This window comes from Cibotium barometz, chromosome 21 (genome assembly GCF_041138505.1).
Source record: "Cibotium barometz isolate CiBa-2024 chromosome 21, ASM4113850v1, whole genome shotgun sequence".
Classification (NCBI taxonomy): Eukaryota; Viridiplantae; Streptophyta; class Polypodiopsida; order Cyatheales; family Cibotiaceae; genus Cibotium; species Cibotium barometz.
In genome coordinates this window covers 20581934-20591263 of record NC_141066.1, presented here as the reverse complement: position 1 = coordinate 20591263, position 9330 = coordinate 20581934, and positions in this window count along the sequence as shown.

Sequence of the window (9330 nt, the reverse complement as noted above, 5' to 3'; positions counted from 1 at the left end):
CTCAAATGTCACTGGTTGTGACATTTGAGTATAGTACAGTGTACCACTGCAGAAAATATAGCAATTTGTGCAGGACAAACCAGAGTGCTGTTTCTGGTAAATTTGTGTGTCTGGCAAGATGTCAAATGATGGCATAAACCAGATTGTTAGACAGACTTCCACCTTATCATCATCATCTTCTGAAACGCCAATAGATGCAAGGGATTCCACAATACTCTTGATCTTCAATGCATAGTCATTCACAGACATACTCTTTTTCTCCACAGTATGAAGTTCATTCTTCAACCATATCTTTAGTGCCTTGGTATTCATTTCATAGAGTTTTACCAAGGTGTCCCACTCCTCCTTGGGGGACTTGGCATCCTGTATGTGCCCAATCATGGTGTCATGTATACTCATAGAGAGCCAATACATAACTTTTCTGGTTCCTTGGTTCCAATCCTTGAAGTCTTTCACATCTGCAGCAGTCGGATTGATCTCCAGTATCTCCGGTGCCTCTTCATGCTCACCTTCTATGTAGTCCTAGTAACCCCTTCCCATCAGGAAATTTGTCAACCTGAACCTCCAAGCATGGAAGTTGTTCTTGTCAAGCTTCTCAGGACGCGGCCAAGGAGGTGGCTGAACAGGTAATTAGAATTATGGCCAGCAGCAATAACAACAACAGTCCCAGAATTCACAACAACAACAACATGCAGGTGGAAGAGGCCAATTCACAGGTAGGGGGAGTTAAAGAGGTCGTGGAAATTAGCAAAGGTAGTATAATGATACATGTGGATACTTTTATTGTGGTAAGCCTGGACATGTGCAGGCAGATTGTTATATAAGACGCAGGCTGACATGCAAAATGAAAAATTGTAGCAAAACAACTATGCATCCTCGAGAAGAAACAATGAGGATAATGAAAGGTTGTTTGTTATGTAGCATGTCGTTAATGCCATGTCTGAAAATGTTGAAGCAGTACATAAAGATGATGTATAGTACATTGATTCAGGTGCTTCAAACCACATGACAAGTCATGGGGAGTGGTTCAAGGAGATGAAAAACCTTGAAAGACCAGGTTTTATGGAAACAGGGGATGACACTGCTCATCTAATTGTCCATGTTGGAGATGTGCCATTGTCTATGCTTGCAGGATGGCAAAGTGAAGTACCTTGTAGATGTACTTCATGTTCCGAACATAACAAAGAATCTGGTTTCAGTTGGCCAGATTGAGCAGGGTTTGCAGGTTCGGTTTAACCCTGATGGTTGTTATGTTGAAGACTTTAAAGACAAGTGCAGGTTGGTTGCAAAAGGCAACAGAGTGGGCAGAATGTTTACATTGAATGTAAACATGCTTGAAGTGAGCGCTACGATGTTTGCAAATGGTTCAGGAATTGTTACAGACAGAAATTTGGCATAAATGAATTGGACATGTGAATGTACAGAGAATGAAGTCTATGCAGACTAAAGGGATTGTGACAGGGCTACCAAAGTTTAAAGTTGAAGGTATGCAGAAAATATGTGAAGCATGTCAATTTGGAAAGCAAACAAAGCATGTATTTTCACGTGACAGAAATGTGAGCAGAAATGCACTAGATGTTGTGCATTCAGATGTATGGGGTCCTACTACGAAGACCATGTCTATGGGAGGGCTGCAGGTATTATGTGACATTTATTGATGACCACACAAGGAAAGTGTGGGTATACTTCATGAAGGAGAAGAGTGAGGTGTTCACTCATTTTCAGAATTTTAGAGTTATGGTTGAAAAGCAAACAGGGAAATATGTAAAGTACTTAAGGTCAGATGGAGGGGGAGAGTACTTCTCCAATGAGTTCTCTGAATTTTTGAAGAAGAATGGTATTCGGAGACAGTTTACATGCAGATACACCCCGCAGCAAAATGGAGTTACTGAGCGAAAAAACAGGCACATTGCTGAGATTGCGCGAGCATTGATGGGAGAGAAGAATATGCCACATAGCTATTGGACTGAGGCTGTTTCTACAGCAATTTACATTATGAACAGGACTCCAACTGCAACCATACATGATGTAACTCTAGAGGAGAGGTTTATTGGTAGAAAACCTGATTTGTCTCATCTGAAAGTCTTTGGATGCATTGCATATGTGTATGTGCCAGATGAGCTGAGATTTAAGCTGGATCCAAAAGCTAAAAATTGTGTGTTTATTGGGTATTCCCTTGAGCAAAAGGGATGCAGGTGTTATAACCCTGCTACACGTGAGTTGAGGGTAAGCAAGGATGTTGTTTTTGATGAGATGAGCAGCTGCTGGTATGCTACTGAAAAAGAAGCTATTGGGGCTGATGTGAGTGGAAATGTGGTTGCACAGAATGCAAGTCAGCAATCACTGTCTTTGAGTGGACTAGGAGAGTCCTCATCTAGTGGTTCAGTTGATAGACCATGGAGTGGCACGCTGCGTCATAATACCAGTCCTGCAAATGTGATTAGTACATCATATAAAGGCAAAGAGAGAGTGATTGAGCCCCTTAGTATGCCTGACATTTCTGCAGGGCATTCTCATGTTGATGGAGAGTCTAGTGTTTCAGAGATGAGTTAATGAGGATCTTGGGATACCAGCTATATGAGAACACCTAGTGTAAAGAAGGCTATGGAAGCCATGAATGCAAAGCTGCGAAGATCTGGGAGAGTGAAGAATCCTGTGCAGAGGTTGACCTATGATGGTTATGTGGCACATCACTATGCATACATGGCAAAAGTTGTACAGGTTGTAGAGCCCACATGCATTGATGAGGCTGTTGGAAATGTGTGTTGGGAGAAAGCTATGGATGAGATGGATGCACTTTATGGAAATGAGACTTGGGATTTAGTGCAATTGCCTGAAGGCAAGAAAGCCATTGGATGCAAGTGGGTGTACAAAGTAAAACATAACAGTGACGATGGAAGTGGGTGTACAAAGTAAAACATAACAGTGACGATGGAAGCATAAGTAGGTACACGGCTAGATTGGTAGCAAAAGGATATGCGTAAAAATATGGCATTGATTATGAGAAAACTTTCAGCCTAGTTGCCAAGATGGCAACAGTGAGAGTTGTAATAGCAGTGGCTGCGTCAAAGCAATGGTCTTTATATGAGATGGATGTAAAGAATGCATTCTTGCATGGGGATTTGCAGGAAGAGATATATATGTTGCAGCCACCTGGTTATGAGGATCCAATCATGTTTGCAGGTTGAAGAAAGCCTTGTATGGCTTAAAACAAGCACCAAGAGCATGGTCTAACAAGATTTCTAAATATCGTCACTATTGGCTTTCATGTAGCCAATGCAGATTTCTCGTTGTATGTGAGACACAGTGATAGAGGGGTTGTGCTTGTTGTCATCTATGTAGATGACCTGATCATTACGGGGGACCATGATGCAGAGATCTTTGATGTAAAGATCTTGCTTAGACAGAAGTTTGAGATGAAGGATATGGGGGAGCTCAGATATTTCTTGGGCATTGAGCTGATTAGGTCACCACATGGTATTGGATTACTGTAGAGACAGTATGGCTTGGACATGTCCAAGTATGGTATGACAGGCTGTAAGCCTATCTCAGTGCCATTGGATCAGAATGGCGAGTTGAGTGTAGATTCGGGAGAGATTTTGGAGAACCCTACTATGTATAGGCGCATAGTAGGAAGCTTGATCTACATAATGATCACTAGGCTAGATTTGAGCTATGCTGTTGGGTTGGTGAGTCAGTTTATGCAGGTTCCTCGGAAGCTGCATTTGGATGCATTGAGAGGCATACTGAGGTATGTGAGGTCTACTTTGCATTGTGGACTATTTTATGAAACTGGGACAGAGATATGTGTACATGTGTACACATATGCTGATTGGGTTGGTAGTATCTCAGATAGAAGATCTACTAGTGGCTTCATGTTTTCTTTGGGGAGTGTTGCTGTGACTTGGAGCAGCAAGAAGCAGCCTACGGTTGCTCTATCCAGTATAGAGGCCCAGTACAGAGGTGCTACTATGGCAGCATGTGAGGTAGCTTGGTTGAGAAAGCTACTTGCAGATTTGGGTCTATCAGTGAATAGACAAGTTGTCATTTTCTGTGACAACATTAGCAGTATACAGTTGGCCAGGAACCTAATTTTTCATGCTCGCACAAAGCATATAGAGGTCCACTACCATTTTGTCAGAGCGAAGGTTTTGGTAGGAGACGTTGACCTTGTTTATGTCAGCACACAAGATCAGGTCGCTGACATCTTCACCAAAGCATTGGGTACAGAGAAGCTCCGCCGATTCAGGGCTTTGCTTGGTGTACATGAGATGGAGTTGAGCTCGAGGGGGAGTGTTGAGATATCGAGCTCATCTAGTGAGGCGGTGGACACTGATGACCTGCCGGCCGCCTAGGGGATAGGCCCCACACTTACACCACTGACATGGTTGGTGAGATCATGGGTAATATGCGGCCAGTGGGATGACATGCTGTGTGACAGCCATTCTAGAGACTGGCATAGTTATAGCGCCAGCTCATTTAGTTGGGTTCACACTATAGAGAACTCTAGTATGTATTTGGTTGAGTACCTTTTCATATGGTGTGTACTCTTATCTTTGTATATGGTGTGTTGAGTGTTGTGTGAAGAAGAAGAAGAAGCAGAAGATTTTTAGCCTCTCACCTTGTGTGTTCTCTTTTAGGGTTTTGTGAGTGTGTGTGTGCTTGTAAGAGCTCAAGCTCTCTTCTCCCGTGCATCTTTTCATCTTCTATGTGGGAAGATAAAAAGCTTAAGAATTAAAAGAAGCCTTACCAAATAATGTGACATAATATGTCTAGCTATCTTTGCAAGACATAAAGAAAAATGTGACCGTATCGATATCCAATGTATGAGGTTATATTAAAAGGTCTATCTTTAAATGAAATGGATATGTTTTTTGTTTATCTAATATGCATGTTCCCTATATGTGTCTACTATATGCTCCTTTTTGTAGCCATAAAGTCTGCATGAGAACACAAGGTCATAAAGCCTACATGAGAATAAGTGTATTACTATGCTTCTTTATAGAGCGATAATTTCTACATAAGAATGTAAGTTGTCATAATACAATCGTTCAAGTTGAGAGGAAGTGCAGGCTACATATTCCAAATTAAGTCATCATAATACAATTGTTCAAGTTGAGAGGATGTGCCTGCTACATATTCCAAATTAAGCAAACACAAATCCTCATCTGGTGGCTATGTGTCTAGTGGGCTACATCTTCTTTGATGGATAAAGTGGACAGAGCCTCCTCCTCCACTTGATGGGTTTGTTCCATGAACACCACATGACTACCCACAATCTTCCTTGCCTCAAGGTCGTATTGTCTCTGTAACCCTTTGACGCCATATTGAACCATAGAAAAATACACTTCTTGCTTTTGGAATCTCAAGGTCGTATTGTCTCTGTAACCCTTTGACGCCATATTGAACCATAGAAAAATACACTTCTTGCTTTTGGTCCTTGATGAGTATGGATAATTCTTTCCTATCTTATTCTTAACCATGCCATTTTCTAAATACATCCGCCCTATCCTCCCAAAGAAAATACACCCACATCTTCCTCCTAAAGTCATTGATCAGTAATAAGGACTAGGAAGAACCAATGTAAACCACCCAATGTAGTGGTAGGCATCTTGCTACAAAGATCAATATATGTATGAGCTCTAAGAGGAGAATCAGCTTTGTTGCTACCCTCTTACAAAAAAGGTTGTCGATGCTACTTGCCCATCATACAAGCTTGTATGTGAAGCTTGTTCATCTTATAATCTTCACATACAAGCTTTGCATGTATCTGACATCTCTAAAAAAGCTAGTATTGCATCACAATTCTAGACTTCTAATCTCTTTCAAGACCACATATCTCAAGTGCCAAAATCTCTTATACCATAGCCTACATCTCTAACATCTCTAAAAAAGCAAGTAGGTACACCATAATCCGAGACTTACGTATTTTTTTTAAGGCCACATAACTTAGGTGCCCAAATTTCTCATGCCACAACATACTAGTGTCCTCATCATTGGCCTATGTTGATAACGCATATAGATTATTGTGTTGTGTACCTCTCCTAACAAAATTTTTGCTTACACACAAGATGACATCACTAGCTTGATCAAACTAAAACCTCAAGTCACGATCCATTATGGCCACATATCATCTCTTGATATATTTGAGGACATGTGAAAACTTCTTAGTGTCACCATTACTTGACACAAAAGAGAGAGACTTTTGCTAGATATTCGGCATCATTCCTATACAATAGACTCCCCTACTAGCTATAGGGAGCTATACCAGTCCTTCTAACTGGCTATATATTGGAATGCTCCATTGTCAATGATCCACAAATCATCGATGCCATAAAGAGCTCTAATTCTACTTGAGCATTGTTACTTGACTCCCCTACTAGCTATAGGGAGCTATACCAGTCCTTCTAACTGGCTATATATTGGAATGCTCCATTGTCAATGATCCACAAATCATCGATGCCATAAAGAGCTCTAATTCTACTTGAGCATTGTTACTTGACTCCTCCTTTGACAGCTTCAAAGTACCATTCTTCTTATCTACCCCCCAATTCCTACATGCTTTTTCTTATTCTTTCCAAAAGAAGAGGCTTTATTGGTGTCCTTTCCCTTACCTTTATTTTTTTTGCTAGTAGAGAAGAAAAATCACCACCATCATCTCTACTCTTTTGATGCATCTCCTCCTCTGCTTGCGTGACATTAAACTCTTCAAAAGTTAAAGGAGAATTCCTCACCTGAGTGTTCGGTGAGTTGACCAAGTTATCATACTTCTAGGGAAAGATCTTGATGCACGTTTGTGCGAAATCTTCACTTGACTTGTTGATCCTAACTGCGTCGATCTGATCTCATAGTTTCTTGATTTGTGTAATGAAGTGCTCTTAGCTGGTGAGACATCAGAATGCTTCTTTAATGCTAGTTGATTCTTAAGGTTCTATATCTTGGGATGCTTTACTATTTCATATTGGTTCTTCCATAACCTCTCAAGCCTCTCCTATGGTATTTGCAATAGCTCATCACAGAATCAAGATGTAGTGATGATGACGTATAGAGTATTTGGGTTCCTCCTACTACATACTAAACAAGAGTGGGATCTAGTAGCATTGTTTGCAATGGGGTTTTTCTAGATCCACAATTAGACTTGGCTTCATATTAATCCAAGTAGCTATCTCCTAATTGGTCTCATCCAACTTCCCATCACCAAATGGTGGTTGTCAAGCCCTTGTGCGATCTAGTGATATTGTTTGTAATGGGATTTGCCAAATCCAAAGTTGGACCTAGCTTTATATTAACCGTAGTAGCTATCTCTCACAACTCATAAGAATGTATAATGAACCTTATCTTGAACTTCCAAAGTATATAGTTGGTTCCTCTAACTTCCCATCATCAAATGGTGGTTGTCAAGCCCTTGTGCGACCCATGATGTGCCATTTCTCTAAATCTACTCCCAAAGAACCACTCGCCCCTAAGCTTGTCTAGAGCTTGAGCACTCTAATACTATATAATAAAATACACTTTGTGGAACTTGATCTTAAGATAAAGACCTTCAAAAGTAAGAGATGGAGAATAATTATGAATTTACTATTGCAAACCAATGTTACAAATTCATGGCATCTACCCACATATATGTGTAAGGAGCTTTGATTGATCCAGGTAGACTTTGGATAGAGGATGTTATGCACACACAAGAGTGCACTACACTGAAGAAAGATCTCAATATCTCCAAGATATGCTATACAAGATAAGATGAGAGGAGAAACCACTAGACTATATATGGTTTCTTAGTAATATACGGATTAGGTCCAACAAATCGTGCTTTACCATACCTTGACTGATCATACCCCAACTAGGTACATGTATACATGGGTACATGGGTTATGTGGAAATTGGTAGTGAAATCCTACGTGCTCATTAGAACACCTTATAAAATAGAGCAATTTGTCACCCATACCCATACAATGATATAATGACAAGGGTAGCTGCATGGCCCACTCTTATTAACACCGGGGCTAGCATGCTATCTTGGATGGTGAAGATAAGAACCAAGAATATGAGCCCCTCCTAGAGCTTGCCGACTCCGAGGACTGTATTCACATTTTGGTGACCATGGACTCTCTTCCAAAGAATCTTAGTGCATATGTCAAGCTTCTTACATGTTGTTCTATGACTAAATTATTTCGTACACTTTGAAAACTTGTCAATAGAATACAATTCTTTATTTGATCAAGTTTTAATTTTGAATACAAATGAGTAAAGCTTTGATAGTTTGTGACTTGGTCTAATCAATTATACTTTCTTGTATTATTGAGTATAAGCAATTTGCTATCAAAGCTTTGATAGTTTGTGACTTTGTCTAATCATTTATACTTTCTTATATCATTGAGTATAAGAAATTTGTTATCAAAGCTTTCATAGTTTGTGACTTTGTCTAATCAATCATACTTTCTTGTATCATTGAGTAGTATAACTAATTTGTTGTAGACCAAAGACCTAGAGATGTGTAGCATGGGGGGACACAAGAGCTTAGAGCTTAGAGCTTAGTTGCACGATTGAGCTTCCAATGGTATGGAGAATTGTTTGCTGTAGCTATCCGCTTTTTTTCTTGGTCGTTGTTATCAAAATTTTGTCATTGTCATTCTGTCCGCGTCAACGACTGTTCCATTGCTATTGTTGTCGACGTCGATGTCTATGTATTATTGCCGTTGATGTGCATGCTACTGTTGCTATTTTCGTTCACGGTTGTGCTGTTGTTACTGTGCCGGCTATCTCCACCACACCAAGGTAGTGTCTAAGCCTTCAGCACCTTTGGTGTGGTGCTTGAGCTCTCCTCAACAAGCCTTTTCTTCACCTCTCTCGTGACCCTGTTGTAGTGCACACCATAAGCCATTGCTGTCGACTGCAACACTTCTCCTGTTCAAGCTCTAAGGTTCTTGGAGGGAGTTCACATGCAATGCATCTCGGCAAAAAGGAATCTCCTTCCGGTGGTTCCCGAAAGGGTTAAAATTAGGCAGTGGGTCAATTTCCAAGTCTCCTTTTATGCGACCTACTTTTGAAGCTTTGAGGTACACTAATGCGCAAAAGAGAAAGGCATCTATGTCTAGTGTACATTCCTCTACAAAGACTCTTGCAGGAGTTAAGAGAAAGGTGTCAATGAATCTTCTCTCACTCCCAAGCAGTTTGAGAAAGCAAAAAGTGAAGGCTTATGTTATGCTTGTATGGGAAAGTATCAAAGGTGTGATTGTTTTTTAAAGAAGCAGTGCATAGCTTCAAATATAACCATTGAGCCTATAGATTCATATCAAAGGGATGATCTCGAGGAAGATTTATTTGATG